Below are 27337 nucleotides of genomic sequence, written 5' to 3'. Positions count from 1 at the left end.
ATATATACATATATATATAATTCCGTACAATTCTAATTAGAATCCAAATAAGGCCTACATAGTACAATTGATTGCTAATTCTTAATTTCTTTAATTTCTATTTATATACAGAAAAGTATACAAATTATATATACAGCTTAATAACTTTTCACAAAGAGAACACTTTTATGTAACCAGCACCCAGATCAAGAAACCGAACATTACCAACTCTTTAGATGCAACCTATGTCCCTCCCATCAATACCTCTTCCCCCAGGATAACCATTATTTTGATTTCTAGCACACAGTTTAGATTTGTCTGTCTAGGAACTTTATATAAATGGAATCCTAGAGTATGTACTATTTCGTGCTTGGCTTCTTCCTGTCAATATTGTTTGTGAGACTGATTCACCCATTTCGTTGCATGTAGCTATAAGTTGTTATTCTCATCACTGAATAGGATTCTGTTGTAAGATCTGTACCACAATTTTTTATTCTATTTTCAATCGAATTTGGACTTTTGCCAGATTTTGGTTATTGCAGATAGTGTGCTGTGACAATTCTCATACATGTCTTTTGCTGACTATACCTATGTGTTTCTTAGTTAGGAGTACAATTGCTAAGTATGAACCTCCAGCTTCAGTATATCCTGCCAGATTTCCAAGGGGTTTACACTGTCACAGGTGTAGAGTGCCATTTGTTCCCCACACGTGCTCATTATTTGTTGTAAATTATTTAGTTGGGCAGGGAGGGCTGCTGAATGAATTTTTGTGGTTGAAAATTGACTAATGTGAGAAAGCCAGTTCTAGATCTTAGATATACAGCTTAGAAAACACATCATCATTTTCCTTAGTCAAAAATTTTAAGGAAATTGAATTTGGCCAGATTAAAGACAATTTTCTCATTCTACATCTGAGAAATACTTCTCGTTTATACAGCATCCAGCTCTTTGTTTATAACCTTCTTCTGCATGTGTACCTTTCTCACTGTGATGAAAATGGAGAATTGTTTGCCATGATTCCTTTGGGAAGAATGCTTCGAAATCTGGAACAGTGTCATTAAGATGACTCTCAGTCTTGCCCTTTCGAGGCCAACTAGTGCTTAAACCAAGTACTTACTTTCCATCTCTTAGTGGTCTGTGTTACTCTTCTATGGAATCTTTTGGACTTTCTGCATTTCTCTGAAACTATGAAGATAAAAGAAAACTTTCAACTTGGAAAGAGATAATCACTACTCGCTTTAAAGAAAAAGCTTACCTTCTGGCCCATGCATTTTATAATTCTATTAATGTTTTTAAATAAAAGGTAGTAGACATCAAAATAATGGCCTGTGCAGTGATGTATCCAGCTGTAACCAGCTTTTGCTTGTAGCTAAAATAGGTTCCTGCTAATGCTCACCCTGTGCTCTTTCCTTTTGAATTTAGTTTGAATTCGAATGGATTCATGCCTTTTTCCCTATAATTACTTTTTGTTCTTTACTCATCTTCAGTTGCTCTGCATGTACTTTCTTTCCCCACTGATGTCATCATCTCTGGACACTGAGTGTCAAAACGCACACAGGTATTAGGAGGAAATTAAGATCAATTTTAGGATGACTCCTAGATCATGTTCTCCACCTTATGCTATGGAATAGGTTTCTGTAACATGGGAAAGACCCAACTCCTTCAATACTTAGTCTGTGTTATACATTTTGAGTAATTAATAACCAATCGCATTCACTCTGTCTTTGTGGTGTGTGACAGAATCAACAACATTGTTTTATATTACACCCAGAGACAAGGTGTTCTCTTTTCCTCTATCACCTTCTATTAATTTTTGAAAGTCTTGTGAAGAATAACGTCTGTATTTTATGGGTCTAGCTAATCCAGGAGAGCCCCTAGATTTTTTTTTTTTTCCAGGACAAGGTGTAATTTTATTCTAAAGAGTAAGGACAAAGAAACATTTGTCTCAACTAGTTAAGGCCTTGGTTTGTAAAACTCATTATCTGAAGTTTACATATATATTTAAAGATGAGACTATTTAAAGTCATTTAACTTTCCCAATACTGCACACTGAGGTGGCAACAAAAGAGGAGAAGCTAATAGTTCACAGTCATTAGAGATTCTGTCTAGGTGCTCACAGTCAGAAGACAATTCTGACTTGGCTTTCCTATTTCAAGAGAGTCCCTTAAGCTCAGAAAATCAACTACATCAGAGTAATGTCAGGTGATCCCTCTTTAGGCCAGTAACAGTCTGTTTCTGAATGTGAGACTCTTCAGTGCCACAGGGCTTCTGAGTGCCTGACCTACAGCCTGAGCTCCTGGCACTTCCCAGAGATGCTTTGTGTAAAGCATACAAGCCCCAGACTTTGGGAGGTAGGTGCAGAGTTTCATGAAGTGCATAAAACTCAGGCTTTTCATAATCATTATCATCTCTCCTCAGAGATTCTTTGCAGTCGGCTTCAGGGCTGTGCCACTGCCAAGGAGTCTGAGCAGAGTCTTGCCTTTTCATCCAGCTCCAGTGTGGGTTCACAAATGGAGCTTCATGAATTTAGAGCTGTTTCAGAGTATGAGTCCTTATCAAGCATTTTTGCTTTCTCCCAAGGAACTGAGATCTGGCACCTTTTCTCACTCCCGCTTTCAGGGATGTGAGATTGTATGCCTTCTGTGTAAGACTGGGGCAAAGGGTACTGCATATAGAGACTTGTTTTTCATATTAAATTAATGTTTGTTTTCAGATTGAGAACTGATCTGACCTAAAAAGTTGTTAGTCATTAGGGAAAAGCTGAGTGATCTTCTCGAAAGCAGAAATCAATGTGTAGAAATGTGAGCTTGTAGAGCAAGATGGTACTTCTAAGTGTAGATCCCTTATAAATCAAAAATACATCTTGGGAAGTGGCATGTGGGGAAAAGGTGTTCTCTTTCAAGAAGCCTGTTTGGAGGTAGTGATATCATCCTATAAATGGGCTATATATGGCATTTGGACCCTTTTTTTGGTCCCTAAACTTTAGCTGTAATATTACACATTCTTTGCCAATCACTGCCTATTTACTAGTATGTTGAACTGCTCACTATACTGGACTATGAACATTTAGAACACAAAATCATATTTAGTCAGTTTTCCTCCATGTGTAAAGAATGCTCAGTGTCTAAGAGTGGAAGTTCTGTTTGTGGAGAGGTCTCTGTTTTGTGTAGCTGATGTGTAAATGATATTCTTTCTCCCATTCCTGGCTTCTTACTGTGGCTAGCAGTAACTTTTCTTATTGGTAATTTGTCTTCACATGTCAATCTTGGGCATGTTTATATCAAGCCTGTTTTGCATCCTATTGGAGTTGTCTCAATTTTCTCATTTACTTCTCCATCACTGTCTCTGTCACCACATTGTGTTCCTCAGTCCCCTTTTTCTTCAAAGACCCATCTGTGTTCCCTTCTGTGAGCTGTTCCCAATGTGGCTGTCACTCCTGCCTGAGTCTAGCCACAGTTTCTTGTTCAAAGCAGTTTGGTCCCAGGGAGCCAGAAAACTGAATTTTTTTGCTTTCCCTTCACAGAAGGAGCTCTGTAATACCACTTTTCTATTCTGCTTTCTATTTCAGAAGACCTATCTCACCTTGCTAATCAAGATCCGATTATTTAGGGAGACTTTTACTGATAGAAGGGGCCTCTTTCAATATGTTAGTTAATAAGCACTTGACTTTCACCATAGTCAGAAATGACTTCCGTAAAATTAGGCTGTTACTTCTGAGCAATTTCTCAGTTACTCATGGTATATGTTATTATCTTAAGTTAGAAGGCTCCAGTCTCTTGACCTAACTGCTAAAAATCTTGGCCCATCCATTTTGGTCTTCTTGCCTCCTTTCTAAGGCGTGTCCCTCCACATGTTCTCTGTATCCCATGCCCTCTTACTTTCTCAAGGACTATGCTCTTCCAGTCATTTTCTCTCCAACCACCTCCAGGAAACTCTTCCTATAAGTATACCTGCACATGTTCATATCTTCTATGTAAAAAATAATCCTCAAAAACTGACTCACAAATATAGAGAACAATTTGGCGACGGACAGAGGGGATGGGGGGTTGAGAGACAGGGAGAATGGGGTGAAGGGTTAAAGAAGTACATATTAGTAGTTGATAGGTGGTCACGGGGATGGGGAGCACAGCATAGGGAATGCAGTTAGCATTAATGTAATGGCTAGGTGGAGAGCCAGAGGAGAGATGAACACTTAGGGGGATCATTTTATAAACTATATAAATATCTAACCAACGTACTGTATACTTAAAACTAATAAAAATTAATTCATTAATTAATTTGAAGTACATATTAGTAGTTGATAGGTGGTCACGGGGATGGGGAGCACAGCATAGGGAATGCAGTTAGCATTAATGTAATGGCTAGGTGGAGAGCCAGAGGAGAGATGAACACTTAGGGGGATCATTTTATAAACTATATAAATATCTAACCAATGTACTGTATACTTAAAACTAATAAAAATTAATCCATTAATTAATTTAAAAAAAAACACTTCTAAAACTTAAAAAAATCATCATAATAATAATCCTTTCAGGACTCCAGACTTTTTGCCAACCTGTCTTCTTAGCCTGCCTTCCCTAGAGAGATGTCTGCACTTGTTTGAGCACTTGCTAATTCCTCCTTTGCCCTTTAGCTCACTTTAGTCTGGCCACGATCCTCCCCACTTGACTCCTGCTCCTGGTAAAGTCGTGGGGGGCGCCCCTGTGCTACCTAATCCAATGGGCCTTTGCTCTCCTCTTCACCTCATCTCTCAGTAGCATTCAAGTCAGTCAACTGCTCTCTCTGCCTTAAAATCATTTCTCTCTTGGCATCAAACATACCATACTCTCCTTTGGTTATCTTTCTACCCCATAGCTTACTTTTGTTTTTGTTTCTTAATTCTTAATTCTTAAATATGGAAACTCTTGGGCTCTGTCCTGGGGCCCTCTCCTTCTATACTTCCTCTCTTTCTTATGTTCTTACTGCTTTGATCAGTAAGAGTGAGGGACTGTTATTTCTAATACTCTTATAATTATGTTGTAGGGTGGTTATGACAATAAAAGAAAAATTCACATAAGCTGCCTAGAATACAGAAAATATTCCATGAAGGATGCTGCCATTATATATTTTTCATCTTGGTTTCTCTCATAAATTTGTATAGAGAATGAACAGACTCAAATATTGGTTAAAAGAAAGAATAGTTGAATGTATCTTTCTTTGGTTTCAGACATTTGATATCTTGGCTTTCTATTAGGTGTTAATTGCTGCACACTCCTTCTAAGAAAGCAGATATCTCAGTCCACCAGATGTTAGGCCAAACATCTTACGATTTTTTTTTTTGACCCATATACCTTTTATTGGTTTATTCTCATGACTTCACCCATTTTGATTGTTCCCAAATCTAACGTATGACCCTGAAAGTCACCTACTTACCAATTATTAAATAGTGTTTCTAATGAAGCTGTTTTTGAGAAGGAATCAATTACTATATGTTTATAACATACATAACGCCCTAGAACAATGCCTGGTACCTAGTTGATGTTTGGTAAATGTCAGCCAGTACTGTTTTTATTTTTAAAATTCTTATTATTCTGCAACATAGGAAACTCTTTTAAGGAGAGGTTCATCTGTCTGTTTATGGACATAGTGGCAGCGATGATCTGACCTTTGTTCTCTGTAGGCTAGTGTTTTCAAGTGTTGTCCAATGGCTTACCAATTTAGGACACTGTGATGTACTCATTCAGAAAATGGAAGATCTCGGGCTCTATGATAACAGACTGACCAAAGTAGGATCTGTGGGAGAGGGAACCAGAATCTGCTTTTTAAAATAAATTTTCCTGATTCGTTCTTACACACATTCAAGTTTGAGAATTATTTTCGTACCTAATAAATTGTGAGCACTTGGAGGTACAATATCTTTCAAGACATCATTCTGGAGTAGTTACTTAATAAGTGGTTTGGAGAACTATAAACCTCAGAGAGCATGGGGTCCATTGCCCTCACGTTGCCAATAGGAAGTAGAATCTCCTCCAAGATCAAATTGTTTGCTAGTGAGAGAGTCAGGGCTGAGACTCAGACTTCCTGGCAGCCCCAGTTCTGTTCTCTTTCCACACTCGCACAAGCTCCACTTGCCTGCATAACGGCCCAGAAGGTTTTCCAGTATGCCTTCCATAAAGCAGTGGAGAGGGCTATCCTAAGGGAAAACAGAGGGAGAAGACGAAGGTAAAGGAGACAAAGAGTGACCTAGACGTCAATCTTGGGCATGTTTATATCAAAGGTAAAAGAGATAAAGAGTGACCTAGACGGAAACCAAAAGAGAACCCAAGAAGATGATTGAGATTTTGTGAGAAGAGGACCAGAGATTTTGACGACAGGTGGGTTTGGGAAACAAGAAATGAGGCTATATATAAAAATAGAGAGGAAAATAAAGGTAGGAAAAACTAGGACAGGACTGTAATGGGTCTGTGTTTATGTTTCATGCTCTAAATGTTCATAGTCCAGTACAGTGATGAGAGCCCTAGATTGAAGCCGTCAAAGACCCTGCTTAAAACACTTCAGTAACTTAGTGAAGTAAACCCAGAGCCCTTGACAAGATCCCAAAGCTCCTTCTAGTTCCAGGATGTCCATTTTTGATCTGAATGTGACAAAATGCCTGGTGCATTGCAGTCCATACAATGCACCCTTGGGTTTTTACCGGTAAAACTATGGACTTCAAAGGGAACCCACATATTCCCAATGTCCTCGCCACACATGCGTGTGCATGGCTGATGGCATGAGAGCTGTGCCATTATGATGCATTTGAAAATAATTTTAATTAGAACTTTATCCCTGGAGGTTTTAAAGCAAGAAGAATACAGTTGTGCTTACCTCTGCCTGAGAGCTGAGCCTGCCGCGCTCTGGTGGGAGGTGGTTATACTGTCTGCTGTTCTTGGCGGTGGTCAACGGACACAAGGTTGAAGGAGTGACGAGACCTGTGTAATGGCAGAACTCCATAGGGTTCCTTCCGGTTTTGCTGGAAGGAACATCTTCAAATATGAAAAAAAGAATCATCAAGCAGCTTTCACTTGTTAGTTCCTTGAATTGACAGCTTTTTGTTGCATACTCCGGGCCTCTGCTAAAGAAAGATGGAGAAAGTGAGGGGCCAAAAAGAAAAAAAAAGCTTTAATTTCTGTTTACAATTTATTTGGAGGGAAAAAGAAATTCATGTTGCTTAATAAAAACAAAGCAACAAATGAATTTCAGTGACTGCATAAATAAGTAACTATTTTGAACCACCAAATCACAAGATTTTTTTAAATAAGAAAATCAAGAAAATATTTATTCCAATTCTTTGGTACTTCAGAATCAAAGCTAGGGCACCTACTGTTAATGATTTATTTAAAGGTCAAGATGTAGACATTGTACTAACCAGTGAAACCAATTTTTATTCCTTTCTGAATCTTATAATCCTATTACATAACAGTACATTTTATTACATATATTCAGTTCAGTACTGAAGAAAAACTGTTCGGGTTTTTTATCCATAGCAATTAAGTTTTCAAATGTCCAGAGCTAAACCTGGCGGTTTTCATTTAGTTTACCTTTTTAACAAAGAATTCAGAATTTAATTACCAAATGTCACAAAGAACATAAAACTGAGAGATGTAAAAATGCAAGGTTTTGATTCCAATGGAACATTTAGAATGACTCAAGTATCAGCTAGGATTCTGTTCAGCTGCACATTATGAAAAAACTGAATAAACAATGTCTTCAATAAATCAGAAATATATTTTGTCACATAGGAGCCCAAGGTGGATATCACTGCTCTTCTGTCTTTGAGCTTTGTCTGCCTTACCTGACTCCAGCTGCCTTGCAGTTGCAAGAGAAATAGGCCACCCTCAGGGTCACACCTCCCTTTCTGTAAGGAAGAAGGGGCAAGCCAGAGGGCAGAAGGGACAGGCCAGCTTTCAACGAATCTCCCAGAAACCCACGTGACTTCCAGTGCATTTCATTGGCCGAGACTTAGTTACACGGCCACCCTCAACTTTGAGTGAGGTAGAAAACACAGTGCCCCCTTCCCACTACTCTTTCGTTAAAAAGAGAATGGCTATTGGGTAAGCGGCTAACCCTGTCAGCCCCTGGAGGGTGAACATATACATTTTCTGAAAGGGATTTCACCTTCAGGACTGATTCTAATTAACTTAAGGTTTTTCTGTGACCCGTTATCTTTCACTCATTTTTTTTTCCCGCCTCTGAGCCTTGTCACTTTTCTCTTACTGGTAAATATACCTATCTTGATTTTTCTGCTACAGAGCGATCAGCTTGAAAACAATTAAAATGCACATAGGAATTGGTCTGTGGATGGGGGAATACGCCGAAAGGGCATGAGTCATCTCATGATCTGTTGTGGAGATGTGTGCCATTTGTGAGTAATTGACCTTTTCTTTTCATGATTTTCACGGCAAGGGTGGTCGTGTTCAATATATGCTGAATTAAAAAATCAAACTGTTGGTGGTGAAGGCATAGAAGACAAGATAACTGGCTCTTTGATTTGGGCCATTTCATTATTCTTGAGAGGAACGTAAGAACACCATTCATGCATGATGATGACAGTTTTTTGCACAACACACTGTCTCCCAACTAACATGGTCCTTTAAGGTGATGGAATTGTATTTGGTGACCACAGAGGAATTTTTTCACATGTTCACCTCCTCCTTCCCATATTCATCCTCTGAGTAGAAACCATTCCTAGATAGTCTACTGGTCTCACCCTTCTGCCTCCTCTGGATGAAATTGTTGGCAACGTTCATGTGGTTATTCAGTCTGCTTTGAAATTTGGTTCTAATTTTCCCCTGTAGAAATGAGGCACAAAGAGTGCCACTTGTATGCCTTTGGTCTCGTTTTTACTGTTGAGATCTCCACTGGTAGGGTTCAAAAAGTTTCAAGACCTATTTGAAAAAGAGTTGGTTTCTGGTTTTCTTCTGTTTACTACCTTTCCCTTCATTTTCTTTTAGGAATTCTGTCAAACTCCACTCTGCCGTTTCAATGAATCAATGCTCTTTACAAATTGACTGTGTTCCCAACACCAGATTTTCAATCTCTCCTCTCCTCGGCAGTTAATCTTTTCACAATCTCAAGTTGCTTCAACATAGGGCATATTGAAGTAAACCCATCACCGAGACAGACTTGCCAAGGAGGAACTTGTACAGATGTATATACGTCAGGCAGCCTGCTGGCATTCAGCTGGCAGCTCCCACAGCTGTACTCACAGGCTCTGGGACACCGGAGGAGGCATTACCTCATTCAGTAATGAGTACTAGTCTCTGGGATGCTTTCACAATGGTGGTCCCTGAGTTAAGTACATATGATGGCACTCGCTCAAGCAGAGGATAGAGCCAAGGAATAGGGAGGATTGAGGCAGAAAAGGGCAGACATCTAGGTGTAGGTATGAGGGTGCACCAGGAGGAGGGTTCCTGGCCTAATTCTGAGAGGAAGAACAGACTGCTGGGCTATTCTTTACCCACCCAAATTCAATGAGTCCTTCCAACTTGTCCTCACATGTTGTCTCTCCCGAATGCCTGCTTGAGTCCCCCAGTCTGAGTGGATGCTCTTCATTCGTACTGCCCAAGTGTCCTTGTACATCTTTATCATGGCCCTGATTACATTGCCAGGCAGTTTATGTTTGCTTGTCGTCTGTCTTCCTAAATGGCAGGACTTTGAGGTTAGCGACCATGTGTTATTCAACTTCATAAACACAGTATTTAGCATAGTGTCTGACAGAATGTAGTTGCTCAGTACTATTAGCTGAATTAATGGATAAATGCAAAAGAAACAGGCTCTGTTTTCAAACTTCATAGCTACATTTTTCAATCTCTTCAATTGACATTATAGACCCTACTTTTCAAGTTCCTATATAATTAGTTAGTTTGAATGTCTCTTTAGAGTTGGGAGTGGGATGAGGTAGAGTCGAGTCAGGATAGTGGCTGTGGCAAGAGAGAGAAAGAAGACTGATTTCAGAAAAGGTTTACATGCAGGTCAACAGATCTCTGATATGCACCAGCATAAAAATAGACCTGCAGTTTTTACCAGTCTGCAGTTAGCCTATTTGCTGAAAAGTCGAAATAAGAGGTTCCCAGCATTAAGCCAGTACACCAGTACTGTAAAGTAGCCAATGACAGATTCAGGATAAAGGGAGGATGAGCATCATCTTTACCACAGACTATACATATACCTCATAGATTTCTCACCCATAGAACCACTGTCTGGCTGAATGTTTTTAATGTGAACGTTAATTTTTCATAGTCACAAATCTAAGCTGCAGTTTTTTTTGCCTTGTCCCTTTCAACAATCATATTTCCCACTAAGGTAACCCATGTCTATAGGAAGAGTTTTGGAACTGAAACCATCCTTCTTCATTCCTTCTAAACACCAGATCCTGTCATTGCACCTTATATTGGGAATTGTCCCAATAAAAGTTATCCTTTTTATCCAGTTGGGTGTTCTGCTGTACATACCAATTGGATTGTCAGGCAGGTCACTCTTTAAGAGTTAATCTGTAGGGTTTCCGTCACTCTCTAAGCTTTATAGGAACATGTATCACTATCTCAAAAAGAGAGCAAAATTTGGGTATTAGAGGATAAGTAGGAGGTCAGTAATGACATACCTTTTTTAGATACGGCGCAAATAGGCAACAGAAGCCCCCTTTCTAAAGGATGTGGAGGGGGCCTCAATTTGCTATGTTCTGTAAAGGTCTAGAGCTGTGCTATGTAGCGTGGCAACCACTAGTTTTGTGTGGCTATTGAACACTTGCAATTAAAACTGGTCCCAGTTAAGTTGTGCTACAAATCTAAAATATATACCAGATTTTGAAAAGTTAGTATAAAAAAAATAATGTTAAATAAATCGGTACCCTTTTGATTACATGTTGGGTTAAATAAAATGTTCCCGTCATTTGTTTATTTGTACTTTGAATATAGCTGTTAGAAAATGAATATCGTCCACATTTTAGTTCTGTCAGACAGTGCTGGTCTAGTGTTGCAGCATCGTGATAGAGTACACATAGTAAGAATTTAATAAATGTTCTTGATAGCTTTGACTTAGAGATAATGTTCATCCCCAACAAACAGAAAATCTCCAATTTTCACTTCTCCAATTAGTCCCAAAAAACTATAACTCCAAGGATAGGTGTACTTGCATCATGTAACCTCATTTAATCGAAACTTTTGCTAAAATCTTTCATTTATCTCTTGTTTCCAAAGGAACCCATTGCCTTTCAATCACCTAACTGAGCATCTAGAGTTGGAATTAAGACTTCCCAAACTAGAATAGAAGTCAGGAAAATACTCAGACACTAAGAGCCAGAATTACACTTGTCCATATGGTCTGCTGTTGCAGTATCTCTGTTGCCTTGGCCACCAGATCACCACGAGGGGCTATAAATGTTATTAGGTAAATGCAGCAAAACATCTTGGTGTGTAGCTTGATCTAAACCATTCATACCTCTTTAGACAAAGGCAAATAACTGCAATATAGTTAATTTCTTTTCATATAAGATTGAGGTGTAATTTTCTGCTTTTCAATTCATTGTACTGATAGAATTTTTTTCATTTCTAGGTTTATGGCATTTTCTGGCTGTCTAGAGTTGATCATTTAAGTGCTCTTTTTCTCCCTGGAAATCAACATCCCCTCTTTGTTGTTCTGCCAGCATGGCTTATTTGAGCATGTTGAACAAGTATTTGGTGCAGAAACTGGGCTAGACAATATCTTAAACCATCAAAGTGAGTCTTCTAATAAGAATGTCTGGCCATTGGAAAGGAACTTGATGTTTAGGGGCTGTGAAAGCTTTTGGGTATGGGTCACCATGGAGTTGCTTTCTGCTCTGTTTGAGAGAAAGCCAGGCTTGACTTGCCCCCATTAGAAGCAAATAAATAACTTTTAAAAATTTTAACACCATTTCTTATAATGCAGTTTAGTACTGGTAAAATGAGCTGACTTTGTTTTGTATTTTTTTGTTTTAAAATTTGAAAGAATGGTTTCCTCTAGGCCTGAGAATATAGAAAGGTATTTGGGGTAGATATTGATTTGTATGTGCCTTAGAAATGATTGATTGAAAGAGCAGTGTCTAACATAAAACAAACAGAGGTCTTGGAGGGTATTATTTTTTTTAAGCAGGAATAAAGTATAATGCAGTTAAGTATTATAATCATAAAATCATCAAAGAAGCGAGAAGTAGAATCTTTTGAAAAACTAAATCTTTGCATGACTGAGCTATTACTGGAGATAATTAGGAGATAAGCGATCCTTAGCCTTGGTATGCAGAGTGCAGCATCTGATGAAGCAGCTGTCCTACAGTTTACCTTTTTACACATTATGGTTAATATTACTTTTATATTTAAAAAAAAGTAGTGAGATTGTCATGGTCCCAATGTATTCTGTTTTCAGTTCAAATAGCCAAATATGAGGATCTTGTCCTGACTTTTTTCCTTTATAAAGTTTTATGTGATTTCCATTGTCTTGTACAATGTGTGCATCATGAATTTTCTTCCCCATGTAAAACCAAGCAGAATTTCTGTATATAATTTTGCACCTAATTAACATGTTATTGCATTTGTAAAGTGGTAAAGTATTAAATGATTTTTGATTGGCAATTTTAAAATGTCTTTCATCTATAAAGCCTATAATACTGGGAGCAAATGATTACTAAAATCTCTGAAAACCTGAATGCACACAGGCAATTTTCTTTTATCTCAGCCAAATGGCTGTGCATGTGAACGCACACTCATGCAGACAATAAAGCTTAATGTCAAACAGTAATATTTAAAGACAAAACTTACAGCCAAGAAAATAATTGCTTCAGATTCTTTACTCATGTTTCTGTATGTGCATATGTGTAATACATATCTGCTATAATCAGAAGTGGTAATATAAATTACTATATTTTACATGTTTCTAAGATGTATATTTTTTTCACATTTTACTACTTCTGAAATCAGGATGTATCTAGAATCTGTGACATCTTTAAATTGTTATCAGCCAGGTGGCAGTCATGATGTGATTGTAATTGCTCTGCAGACTGGGCATAACTGGTCATATTGTCATCACTTCAATTAAGACAGATTGAGTATAATTGCCCCATAAGCTGCCTTCAAAAAGATTACGCTGTTCAGTGTACGTATAAAGGCACAGGAACAGAACAACATGATATATGATGAGTCTAAGTGTACAAGAGCTCTTTCGGTAAGTATAAAATAACAATATGTGATCAAAAAAACGTGTCATTAATTAGTAGTTTCTTTAACTTATTTAGTGTTACACTAATAATGATGCATCTTGAAAATCAATAGTGACTTGGGTATGATGGAAACCAATATATAAGATCGGGACTTTTGCAAAGCAAATGTGAGTTTTTTCTTTATATTCTTCCTATGGATGTATTTTCCATTTCTCCAAACTCTAATGATCTCTTCTATCTGAAGGTAGCATTGGTGACTCAGTATCCAAAGAGCATGCCACTCTGTTTTTTTGTGCATCAGTGCATCCCCTTAGTGTGCTAAGAAACGATCCACCCTGTGCTTTTGCTATGATCTCTCTGTATGTGTGTGTGTGTGTGTGTGTGTGTGTCTGTGTGTCTGTGTGTGTGTCTGTGTGTCTGTGTGTGTTGAAAACACAGATGGCCAATGCTCAAGTAGAATCTGGAACTAATGGAACAGAGTAAGCCCCTAGATTCCCAAATGGCCTTAAGTTTTTACTATGACTTAACACAGGTCTCTAACCAATGGAGCTAATCAATTATAGACCCAAAAACTAAGTTCAAAGCCATCTGATCCTAGCCAACCTAAAATTACCATTTTAAATCAAAGGAAACATTACACATTGTATTTTGTGATTCTACACACGTTCTCCTATTTCTCATGTTTGTTTTGGGCCTCTAGGCTAGATCTGTCCTGTGAAAGTAGATATGAATGAGAATTGCCAAATTATTTCTGTTTGGTCTATGCATGGATGCTAAGTTGTTTTGTGGTATGTGCTCATTAGGAAAAAAATTATTTCCAAGGACAGTACAACATCTGAGAATAAAGCCTTTTTAGGTGTAGATATGTTGGCTAATCTCAGGTTTCAAGAAAAGACATCAAAGAAAAACCAATCCAGTATAATTCTATTCTGGTTTATTATAATTCTATAATTCCAATTCTATAATTCTGTAATTCTAAGTTTATTGTAATTCTATAATTACATATTCTAAAAATAGGAGATTTTTTTACTCCTTGTGGACATGTTTACTGACATTGTTTTTAGAAAGTATTCATTTTTTGTATGCAAAGTCCATCCAATTCCATCTTGGATTCTCTTAAATTTTACCCCAGCTTATAATTCTTTCACATATATATCTCCATAACTTCATTTTTTCCTGTGAAAATTCTGATCATTCTTGCTTGTTTTGCTTTAATTTGGTTTTTGTTTGTTGGTGAGCTCTTTTTCACATGAATCATGTATATGGATTTTTTCCCTGGAGTTTACTTTTTATATGTTATCTCTGTTTTTGTTTTGTTTTGTTTTCGACATTTTAACTCAATTCATTCTCAGCTTTATGTTCTACATTTTTTTTTTTTACAACTTCTACCTCGTCCTCCATTGCCCAAAATTCATTTATTTCTTTAATTTGGAGGTTCCTATATTATAAATGTTGCCCAGCAAAATTTATCTCCAGCAAAGAGGTCCTGCAGGATACATTATGATAAGATGGTTTATTGCTATGAGAAATTGAATATGCCAACAATCCCATATTTGCTCTTTTCACTTTTTCATATTTACTAAGTGATTTTAAATCAATGCTATATTGGAATATCAATTTTTATAGAATCAGCTCTAGATGGTGCAGAATTTCTCTCTAGGAAGATGAATCTCCTACAGAGAGTTTTGTTCGTTTCGTGTTCCTTTCTTCCACCCATCCCACTGTTCTGCTCAACATACTCTAGTATTTGAAATATAGCAGGTGCTCCATAAATATGGTTGCACAAATGAATGAGTCTGTCTTTAAAATGTATTTTTTCCTTTCTAAAAAAGAAGGAAGCCTAATTCTACCAGGAAAACTTTTGCGGACGCTTTGAGGAGTGAGGGGAAAAGAAGGTAAGAATTCTAACATTTAGCTTTGTCATCAAGTAAACAGTAGCTTACTTGAAGATATGCTTAAACAAGAAGGTATTAATTTTGTTAAGTCATAGTAAAAACCTAAGGCCTTTTGGGAATCTAGGGGCTTACTCTGTTCCATTAGTTCCAGATTCTACTTGAGCATTGGCCATCTGTGTTTTCAACACACACACACACACACACACACACACACACACACACACACACACCATAGCAAAAGCACAGGGTAGATCGTTTCTTAGCACACTAAGGGGATGCACTGATGCACAAAAAAACAGAGTGGCATGCTCTTTGGATACTGAGTCACCAATGCTACCTTGAGATAGAAGAGATCATTAGAGTTTGAAGAAATGGAAAATATATCCATAGGAAGAATATTTTTTAAATAGCAATGTAATAATCATTTAAAATTTTTCTTATGAAAGAATCAAAATCCTAACCCTATTATCCAAATACATACTTTTCAGCCCTTATCCACATTCTTTGGTACAGTTGTAATTTTAGTCAACTGACCACTCTCTACATCTGAGTAGAACATCTCGAGACACTTTCTCTTTACCATTACTGGTTAATTGTGATGGAAGCCGCCCTGGGTGTGATTACCAGAATAACGAAGTGATTTATTTAGTTCATAGAACATTTTACCCCCTCATAGGTCACCATGAAAGAATTTCTTTTTAAGAATACTACATACAGGTAAAAGTTTTGTTTATAAAATCTACGTCATAACTAGAACAATATCACAGTCTCAAAAATGTGTGGTAAAGGTTGCATCATAAGAGATACTTATTTTCTAAGGAAATATGGCTCCTCTTCAAAAATGAAAAGTTCAACAGACAAATCAAAAATACATTAAAATACTTTCCACATTTTTAGGAAAACACAGATATGGTGAAACATGAGACAAGGGCAGACAGTGTTATCTCTGTGTGATTTGTCATGGGCCGACTCCACCAGAACTGGTATGATTAGCCATCTGAGGAATAGGTCACAGCTTAAAGTAGATTTGGTTCCAAAAGTGGATTAGTTCTGTGCTGATGGAAGTGTAGCAGGTCTTGAAGAAATCTAACAATATTTCTGTACCTATGACCTATGGAATATTTCTAAGTTAAAGTGCTTGTAAAAGTTTCTGCTGTGCACCTAGAAGGCACAGCCATGTTCTTTTGGGGTAGTAATGAAGGGCTGCTTTGTGAATATAAGTCTACATGTTTGCTAGATTCACTAGAAGCCAGTTTGGTATGAACTGCTCCCATTTCTGCCAGATGACACCTTACAAAGGGCTGGGCTCAGAGAGGAGGAAGAAGCAGGAAGTTAAATGGCACATGTTTTCCTGAGAGTAGTTATTCCGGTTCATTGGACACTGCCCAGGGTGAAGTAGAGGTCGCTTGCCCATCCTCTGTAGAGCGTTATTTCTCCACTTAAGCCTTTTAAAGCTGGTACAGCCTGTAAAATTTTGTCACTGATATAAATATCTAATTTAAGGAAATTCTGCTTGTGCTGTGTTTTCTTCCAGTACTGGAAATTTAAATGGGAAACCAGACATATGTTTATTAGCTTATTTGGAAGTTCAACAGTAAAATTTCCTGAAACTGCCAACATGGGCACGATTGCTTTTCAGAGCTGCAAGCTACTACTTTAACTCTCTGCAGTCTCTAGTAAAGGACTGGATAGTTCGCTGTGCCAGAAAGGGCATGCTTTGGACCACGTGTAGTCATAAGCATACGAAGACATTCAGAAAGCCAGTCTTTCTCCCAGAGATTTAGGGGGGGAACGGCCCTAGCTCCATGTAGGCACGTGGGGAGGTGGAATGGAGGATGCTTGTTAATTGTCGCAGTGTTAATTGTGGCCATGGAATTGGAAGATTGAAAGCCTTCTGAGAATTCTTTGAGTTTGAAACATCTTTTTTCTGGAATATCTATAACTTTCCCAAGAGAATAATTTCCCACAAACTTAGAGATTTTATTCAGATAACTAGTCCGTGCTTGGGATTGGTTGAAGAGCAAGCTTGTGAAGAATAGATATTTTTGGAAACCTGCATTCACTCTCTCTTTCTGAGACTATTCTTCTTTTAGACTGTGTTTCAGTGTGAGGTTTGAAAACCTGCAGGGTGTGTTTCCCTTAGTTGTTCTGCTGAGTATCTACCTGATATCTTCGGTCATCGGCTGGCTTTGTGGAATGTCACGGTATTTCTTTTAAATCTAGTGCCTGCATTGGGTTTTAATGGAAATTTCCAACCCAAAGGAACTGCTTGGATTGACAATTGAAGTGCTTTTAATTTTCAGTAAATATAATGAACGCTAAAAACTGTATTTTCTTCTTAATACCCACATACCAGAATATTAGAAATGTTTAAATATCTGGGGATGCATGGTCTCAAGTACGTTTGGAATGAATAAATCAAAATAATGATCAGATATAACAATGGCAAGGCTGACTTGGCAGCTCTGAGCTGCTGATTGCATGTCTTTGCTTTAATCACCAAGATACCAGATTTTTTCAGCTATGTGTTTCTTATTTCTATATATAGGTTTATCAGTATCCGAAGTGATTGCTAAAGATCTGGAAAGTGGTGTCAAAAGTTGGGTGGGCTATCTAATCCTAATTTGTTTTTACAGTGTGCAGTTATTAATAGACCAATAAGCTAGTAGTGAAAGAAATGAGTTTGTGAGCTAGACACACTATTAAAATTGTAAATGAACAACTTAGCATATGGCTGTGATGAGAATAAAAACAAAAATTGGAGGGAAAAAAAAAATAAACCCTAAGGATGCCCGGTTTGTTCAGAAACATTGACAGGGCAAGGTTAATGAAGGGTAAACTAGAATCTCTCTATGTTCTAGAATATTCTCTCCCCACTTTCTACTTCTTTCCATTGTAGTGCCAGAGCCTGAACTATCTTGCCCCCTTATATAATTGTACAAAGTTTGGAATTTTCCACTTGTTAATGATGCACATTTGTGGAGATTCGACCTGCTTTCCTAAGGAAAGTCTGTAGGGTGCTGACAAATCAATACAATTAGGAATTGATTATTCTAAATTCCAGAGGACTATTTTGCAGGGCATCTCAGGGCACTTCTATGTTTTAATTTTCTACTCTCCCCTCACCCCTCCCTCCATTCAGTTGTCTCTGTGTGCAGAGGTGTAACAACATCCGATAGTAATTCAAAGGCTGTCAGCGGAATAAACTAAGATGAATGAGGATTAAATCCCTGACTGATGATATGCTCTCCAGGACTAGACAAAAAGAACTTTTTATTAAAATCACAAATATAAAGATTTGGGAATATTTCATTTTAAAAGTTAACACAACCCACTGCAAGGAGGGGCATTATAAGGAAAAATCATCCCCAAACATATCTGGTTGACATTTCTGCTAATGTCACCTGAGGGGAGGCTACTGCAGTCCATCCCTTGGACAAGAGGAAGACTACAGGTCTATCGCAGTGCAAAAGCAGAGAAAATGACGTCAAAAGTGATTTGGAAAATAAACTGCTCTTTGAAGATGTCTTTAGAGAAAAGTTTATTGCAAAGTACGATAGTTATAAAAACTTTCTCAGCCAATCAAGATTTGAGTGATATTACTCCCAGGATTTTAAAGGATTTTGAGCATAATACGCTCTGCCTTTGGCAATTATAGATAACATGAAAAATAATCTTGCTTGTTCCACTCGACTCTTTCAGAAGGATGTCAACACAGCCCAGAGGCCAAGGAGGAAACAGCCTCAGCCACTGAGAACCAAAGATTAACATTTGAGGGAAGGTGGATTGTTAGCCAGGAGGGTGGGTGCGGAAAGACCCACCAGGGAACAGGGCCGGGTGTGGGAGTGCGGAAACCCATGAGGAGGCCTCCATCCCTCACAACACATCAGTCCTGACATCCGTAAACGTTCTTCGTTAATAATGAGTCACAAGTGTCTAATTCTTCATGCAATGCCTGAATGTCATACAGCAAGAGAAGAACACTAGAATACCATCCATTCTGGTTTTCTTACACCTCTGACTTTCAATTTTTGTATTCTACACTCAAGCTTTTACTTGTTCTTGTCCACTAAAAAGTCTGAATTTCACCCCATTATTTTTTAATTAGGGAGCCCACCTTGGCTAGCAGCAATTGGAAACTTTATTTAAGAAAAGAAATAGCACAGGGACTAACACAGAGTCCTCACTCACTCTGGTCCTGGTAATATTCTGAGTGCTGCATGTGTATTAACTCATTTGATCATAACAACACTCCTATGACATAGTTCAGATTATCACCCACCTTTTTATAGGTGAGGAATCAGGCATAAAAAGGTGAAGTAACTTGCCCACGTTGATGCAGCTAATTAGCATAGAGCTGGAACGTGAACAGAGCAGCCTGGCTTCACAGTCGTCACAGTCTGTGTTCTTAACCAGTATGCATCCTCTCCTAATTGACAAATGACTAACCTCTGCATTGGACACATTTTTTAAAACCATAATTTATCATTTATTTACAAAATTACTCTGCAGCTATAGCTAAAAATCTCAGCAAGCACGACAAAGTGTTAGCAATGTACTAATGGAATTGCTTAGCCTGTGTGTTTTTCTCAGTAATCACAGGAAGTGAAATTTGTGAAATCTCAACTCTTTAACTTGCCTAGCAATAACTGTTGCTTGCCCAATATAAAAGACTCTGTGATAGAATAACCCCATGGCATTTCTACCTGGTAGAAAATGTATCCATCTGACTAGTCAGAGCAGTGTTGCAAATCCAGCACCGTCCACAGAAGCAATTCCAGAAGGTGTGTTTAATCTCCCATTAGTCCCACACTTCTTGTCCTAATTTCCACCACCTACTCATGATTCCCATTGTGTTCTCTCTTTAGCAAGAATCTAACCCCCCACCCCCTTCCCGCCCACCCCCAGGACTTTGCTAGACTGGTGGGAAATCAAATAAATGCTTGCTTGTTTGTTTATACAGCGAAGTAGAAAGAAAAAACAATAATAACATCCCTTTGCCAAAATTAAATCAAACTAGGCAGGCAGCAGAGGAGAAATATTTGAGAATATGTCAGAGCCGTCCCTACATAAATATTTTCATTACAGCAGTACCGTTCCAACTTTATGTCTAAGCCATTCAGAAACACTGGTCCCTTACCCATTTTCTAGGTAATACATTATAGGGGGCTTCTGGCAGGACTAAGGTGGAAGGAGAAGGTGGAATGCTGCTTGCTGTCTTTGTATTGTAACTTCCGAATAAATCAGAAAGTCGTCTTTTAGTTGGATTCTTTTCCCTTTCACTCTTTAATGTAGGGGAGGGACAAATTATAATATATTTCTGGGGCTATTTGCAGATTATAAAATACTTTAAACACCTGTGTACCAACTTATTCAGTACTTCTAAAGTCAATTAATTAGGAATTACTACAGTTTTGCTTGGTCCTTGTATATCCTCTTGTTAATCTTTAAGAGTGGAGTTGCTGGTTTCTGAGAAATGACTCAGAAATCCTATGGAGTTGAGAAGGGTCCAGCTGTGGAAAAATGGCGAAGCCCCTCTCCTCGGTGTTTCCTCTAGGACAGGTGAGCTCCCGGGACTGAACCAGGGGCTCCCCTCCTCCCATGGCTATTACAGTTTTACATTTATGGAGATGAATACCTGAGTAGCTGGAACGTTACCTTACAGTTTGTTTTCTGGCCATCGTTAACTTTAGTTGTTTTGCCTTCGTAATTGCTTGTGCCTAGGATATCATTAGTCTCGTTTAACTAAACTAGTAATGGCAGGATATGTTCTGATCTTCGAGGCATCTAGTACCTTTGTGTTCAGCTGGTCACAGTGCACTTGGTGTGATGCTGACACCTGAGCAAGGACCGTCGTCTTCATTTAGGTGCATCTTGTAGTGAGCAGAAGGACTCAAAAGGTTGATGTCTAAACCACAAAAATTATTTTATGAAAAACTAAATGAAAATACATTTAGGGGAATTTACCGTTTAATGAAGCTCTATTGTGAATTCACCTTTCAGGTCAAGTCTCACTCCTATGTAATTTCATGTCTTTTGCATGTCACATATTACGAAGGTGGAGTGCATTTGTGACTATGAATAGTTTATCAAATTGAGCACAATACCGTAAATGATGAGCTATACTGAAAACTCCTAATTGTATGGGTAGAAGAGTGTTTTGGTACCATGGTGTCTTATTTCCCTATCTATAGTAGCTTATTCTTAGCTATAAGTTTTCTGGAGAAATTTGAGAAGACAAAGAAGTTCAGTAGGTATCACTTCCTTGTGATAATTTCCTGAACTCTCCCCCTTTGCAGAATTAATTGTTTCCTCCTGTAAGTGTATACCTCTAGCTTGTCACTCATTGCAATCTGACATATTATACTCACCTATCACCCTGTCTGTGTCCCCACTAAGTGTGAGTGCCCCCAACTACCCAGGGACAGTGGCTTAATCATCTGGACATCCCTTAACACCAGCACGACAGTGTATATAATAGGAGGTAAACACATGCTTATCTTACTGAATTATTTGAAAAAATAGAAAGATAAAGAGATGGCTAGTGAGAATATAGAAACACTAAATAAGGCACAGATTTAATGAATAAGAACTACAAGTAGATCATGATCATTGCCACACATATTTTTTCTAACTACTCCCTTGGAGTTTGAGATTTTTATCTATTTCTAAATGAATTCAAAGGCCGTGTAGTAATTTGTAATGTTTTCGAGGAATAATTGCATTGCTGGGTTACAAATGAGTCACTTAGCCCATTGTGAGTGCCCATCAACACTTAGCATCTCCGTTTCAGTACAGTTTTGATCTCTGTTTATCTTCGAATAAGAACTTTTCTGGGCCATTTTCACAAAAACACAGATTGCTAATGCAGCAAAGTGAAGAGAGAAAATAAATCTATGGCCCACACGTAGATGGAAACTTGATATTTGACAAGTGGCATTGCAGGTCAGTGGGGCAAGGATGGGTTGACTGTTTAGTAATAGGTACCATGACATTCAATTATTTACAATGAGAAGAAAAGGGACCTCTATCTCCCACCAAATACAAAAATCAATGTTAAGTGGATTAAAGATCTAAATGTCAAAAGCAAAGCCTTAAAGCTTTTGTTGTAAAATATGTAGGACTCTGTTCTTACTTTCTCAGAGTAAAGAAGGATTTCTTAAAGACCTGTACGAAGGACTAATCATAAAGGAATAGATTGTTAATTTGACTACATCAACATGAAAATCTTCTGTACACTAAAAGCACCATCAACAATGTGCAAAGATACTCACATTCAAAAAAAAGATATTTGCTATTTTGTGTAACTGACAAAAGGTTAGACTATACGAAGAATTTCTACAAATCAATAAGAACACCCCAGTAGAAAGTGGTCAATGGCTAAGGGCAGGCAGTTCATAGAGGACATGCAAATGACCAATAAATATGAAAGATGCTCAGCCTTACTAATAATCAGGACAATGTAAATTAAAATGAAATGTCATTTCACAATCATAAGATTGGAAAAAGATTTCGACATCTGGTAATACAGTTTTTGGTGAAGATGCACAGCAATGGAGCTTTAATACATCATGAGTGGAAATATAAATCAGTGTCACCACTTTGAGGACTATTTGGCAGCTGCTTCTACAGCATAAGATGTGTTTAGACAGCTCAGTTACCAGTTAAGTCCTAGAGAAACCGACGTGTTCATAAGGAAACATGGAAAAGAATTTTCAGGACAGCATTGCTTGTAATATTGAAAATTGAACATAACTATCTATAAATAGGAAAATGGGTGAATAAGGTGTGCTATTTTGATAAAATGGAACACTGCTAAATACAGCAATGACAATAACTAAAGCTGCACGAACCAACATGTATCAGTTTCACAAACATAATGTTGCATAATGTCGAGCAGAAATAGCTAGTTGCAGTAGGAAATATGTCCTGTGCTTATATAAAGTTTACAAACATAAAAATGTTACATGTTTTCTAGGATTAGTAATGTATGTAAGTATAATGATATGAATGGGCATTATTCACATCGAATTCGGATTTTAGGTCACTTTTGCTGGAGACAGAAGAAATGTGATCAGGAATGGGTACGTGAAGACACCAGTGGTGCTTGCAATGGGTTATTATACTGGGGTTATGGATCTTTGAGTATTTATTCTTCACTATCCTTTTTTGAATGTCAGAAATATTTCATATTAAAATATAGTCAAAAGAAAGGAATACTTAACTAAGAGATGTAAATTAAAGGTTAGAATACTAAATCCAAAGTGCCTCAAATCTGTGCCATAAATAAGTCCGTCATTGACTACACATGCCATTCTTTCATTTAAATTAATTAATGGCCAGAACCTACTTCTCTATCTAAAGTATTTATTTATTAGTCAAATGTGCTCTCAACATTGCTGCTGCCGTCTCATCTATCAGAGCTATTAAGGCCATCATTTCTTCTTTCTTTAAAATACATAGGCAAAGGCCGAGCTTCCTCCTGCCACAGCCAGGCTATCATCTCTATAAAGATAATCTCTTTCCCCTTCTTCTTATCTCTCTGGGTATATTGACTATTCCCTTACTAAATCTTATAACTTAAATTCTGCTTGTTTTCAAAATTCTTGTAAGAATGAATCCTTTCCTACAGCCTCTGATTCCTGTAAGTACACAGGAATGCTGCCCTTTCCAGCAGCAGCCTGGACACCAGAAAAATGCATCTTTTCACCTGACTCATTCTTTATTTTACATCTATATGCCCTGAGAACACATTCGACTAGGAATCAAAACACTGTAGTGCCTGCTCCCGGCCCCCGCATACTGACCACGTGGCCTTGGAGAGGCTACTTAGTCCTCTGAGCCTCCTCAAGGGTTTGCTGGAGAGTGAAGAGTGAGGGAGAGGAGCTAAGGGGAGAAGATAGAAAGAGGTGAATAAGAGACAGAGGATCTAATAGAAGGCTGACGGGGGGTGGGGGTGTGTGACTCATCCTGGAGAGATGGCTGCTGACAGAATAAAGGAAGAAACCTAAGAAATCCAGTTGTAAAAAAGAAGACCCAGGTAAATTACTGAACAATGAAAGGAATCTTGGCAAGGCTTGGAATAATATGCACAGTATTCTGAAAAAGAGGGGTGAGGGTTGAGGAAGGTAGGAATCCTCTGGGTGTCTTACCAAGTAAGTATGATAGTGGAGGGGCAGCAGAAAGGTGCATAGAGACCCACTGATAGAAAGGAAGGGAAGTAGAGACCAACTTTAAAAAGCTGAGATATGAAAAGAAGGGTTGGGGCTTTTAAGTCGTTCTTATTTAAAAATATAGTAGGAAGGACAGTAGTCAATAAAATAGGCTAAAATAGGCAGCTGGGAGTGATTTCCTTCCTATGAGAAAATGACTGTAATTTGCTGCCTGATGTACCTGAGCTGCTGGGGACTGTGCATGTGCCTGTGTAGTGTGGATCTTTGTTCTGGAGTTACTGGGATGGGCCTTCAGCTGCTATTAAAAAGGAGTAACAGGATGTGGTTCCATAGTGTAGCGGTTAGCACATCTGCTTTACAAGCAGAAGGTGCTGAGTTTGTGCCCCAGTGGAGCTACAGTCCATGGTCTACAGCCATGCCACCCTGAACAAGCCCGATGTCTGATCTCGAAAGCTAAGCAGGGTTGGTCTTGGTTAGTACTTGGATGGGAGACCACGTAGGAAGACCAAGTGCTGTAGGCATAAATAATAATAAAAAATAAAAATAAAATAGAGTAACAAGCTCTTGTTATTTCAATACCAGTTGATTTTACGCCTTGAATTGGTTTAGACACCTACCCTCTTACAATAATAAAATTGTATTTAAACAAACAGAAAAAGAACTTACTATTAAAACACCATTCGATATCTGGAAAGAAAGGATATTGTATAGATTGAGTTAAGCTAATGCTTTTTGGTATGTGTTTGCAAATATTGGAATATTTTAGTGAAATTACATTTCTTAGGACAACTATAAATTCCTTCATGGAGATCACATTCTAAGCTCCTTATTAAACTGTCAGAGGGCCATCAGATAGATTCCTGATGGAAACTCACACCAGGTTGGCCTTGTTCATTGGAATGAGAACAGTAGTAATTGTTACCTTTCACTGAGATCTTGTAAGTTCAGCATTGTGTTAATGAAGTACTTTACAAATATATCTTCTAATCCTTACCACACCCCTGTGAGGTAAGTGGTGTTATTTTCATTTTACAAATAGGAAAAAATGCGGCTTAAAAAGATTATACAACTTGCCTGCTAAATGGCAGTGACTAAAAGGCATAGCCCCCTTGAAACTGACTTCAAAGCCCCCTTGCCTCTGGGGCCTTGAGTCTGTTGCACCCTCAGCAATACATCCCACAGGCAGGACTTCTAAATCCCATGTTTTTCTCGCCTCTGGTGGTCATGGTATATGCCACTACACCCACAACTGGGTTCATTTTCCCGATTCCCAGAAATAAGTGAAACAGACCACAAGTTATGGGAAAAAACAGTCTCTAGTTACATACAAAAGTCGCTTGGCAAACCTTTCATAATATAAAAAGTTAAATGTCCTAGGATAGTTGATACTGAAGTTGAGAGCCTGTGAGGTGGTTGGGGCTTGAAGGATCTGATGTCAAGTGAGGTGTTGGGGATTGGCAGGTGAAGAAGACAGAGACGAGGCTCATTGAGGTCCCCCAGGAGCTGTGTGACTCCACTGGGATAGAGAAAATTCTGATGGTTAACAGACTTTTTCCAATTCAAATAAGATACATGGTTCTTATTTATTAAACAGCGTTCTCTAGAGAAACAGAACCAATAGGATATATATAGATAGAAAATGACATATTATGAGGGATTGGTTCACATGATTATGGATCTAAGAAGTCCCACTATCTGCCCACCACAAGCTGGAGGCCCAGGAAAGCTGGTGGTGCAGCTCCTGTCCAAACCCAAAGAACCAGGGGAGCCAGTGTTGTAAAACCTAGTTCGAATCCAAAGGTCCAAGAACTAGGAGCACTGATGTCCAGGGGCAGGAGAAGATGGGTGTCCCAGCTCAGCAGAGCTTGAGCCTGACCTTCCTCCACCTTTCTGCTCTATTCAGACCCTCAGTGCATTGGATGATGTCCACTCAGAAGGCTCATCTTCATTTCTCAGTCCACTGTTTCAGACACTAATCTCCTCCCAAGACACCCTCACAGACACACCTAGAAATATTTTATCAGCTTTCATCTCAGAACTTCCCTTAGCCCAGTCAAGTTGACACATAACATTTTAACGATCACGTATGGCAAGTGTTTTACTAAAAATGAGGGAAAAAAGGAGAATAGCTAGAAATAGCACTTAACAGACTTGAGTTTCATTTTTATCAAACTATGAAAAGGATAGTTAAATAATTACCAACAAGGAAGTACATAGCACAACTGCTGAAGAATCACTTCATCTTTTTGGAAACATAAAGAGAAAATGTTGAGTAGTAGTGATCAAACATTAAATATAGTCAAGGATTTTAATGAGCAAATGTTTTTATTTTATTATATTTTTAATTAAATTTATTGGGGTAATATTGGTTAATAACATTATATAAATTTCAGGTGTACGACTTTATAATACCACATCTGCAGGTCCATCATGTGCTCACCATCCAGTCTAGACTCTTTCCTTCACCAGCTATTTGACCTCCTTTACCCTTCTGATTCCCCCATCACCCCACTTCCCCTCTGATAACCACCATTCTGTTGTCTGCACCTATGAGTGAGTTTGGTTGGTTGGATGGTTGGGTGGTTTGTTGTTTTTTGTTTTATATCCCACATATGAGTGAAATCATATGTTCTTGTCCTTTTCCGTCTTACTTATTTCACCTAGCACGATACTATCAAGGTCCAACCATGTTGTCATAAGTGACAATATTTTATCTTTTTTATGGCTGAGTAGTAATCCACTGCACTACTCCACTATATGTACCAATCATCCGTCAAAGGACACTTAGGTTGTTTCCATGTGGAAATGTGTTAAAACTATTAAAATGAAACCATTAAAATTGAATTGTGATAGTCTTATTTAAAAAAATGGCCCACATTTAACACACCCCCTTTAAAAAATAATTTCGTATACAAACACAAGACATTTATATACCTTCCTCCAAGCTTTGGGTATTGAATACCTAATTCTTTTCTTTCCTAGTACCATGAGCAAGTATACTGTTAAGTTTCAAGATTGGTCTCTAGGGCTTTTTGATACCTAGTTGCTATTTGATGTTCTTTTCTCTTAAATTGGGAAGACCAAAGTCTGTACATAGGAAT

The 27337-nt window shown here is 38.1% G+C and overlaps 1 protein-coding gene and 1 pseudogene across 4 annotated transcripts in view; both read left to right on the top strand.

The window, feature by feature from the left end:
- Positions 1–27337, top strand: part of STXBP6 (syntaxin binding protein 6) — a 234223-nt gene that overhangs the window by 90616 nt on the left and 116270 nt on the right. The window lies entirely within an intron of this gene.
- On the top strand, positions 24642–24757 carry LOC112475588 (annotated as a pseudogene).

Source organism: Pteropus alecto, unplaced genomic scaffold (assembly GCF_000325575.1).
Source record: "Pteropus alecto unplaced genomic scaffold, ASM32557v1 scaffold171, whole genome shotgun sequence".
Lineage (NCBI taxonomy): Eukaryota > Metazoa > Chordata > Mammalia > Chiroptera > Pteropodidae > Pteropus > Pteropus alecto.
The sequence above is the reverse complement of the archived record's forward strand: the minus strand, read 5'-3'. Positions and strand labels throughout refer to the sequence as shown.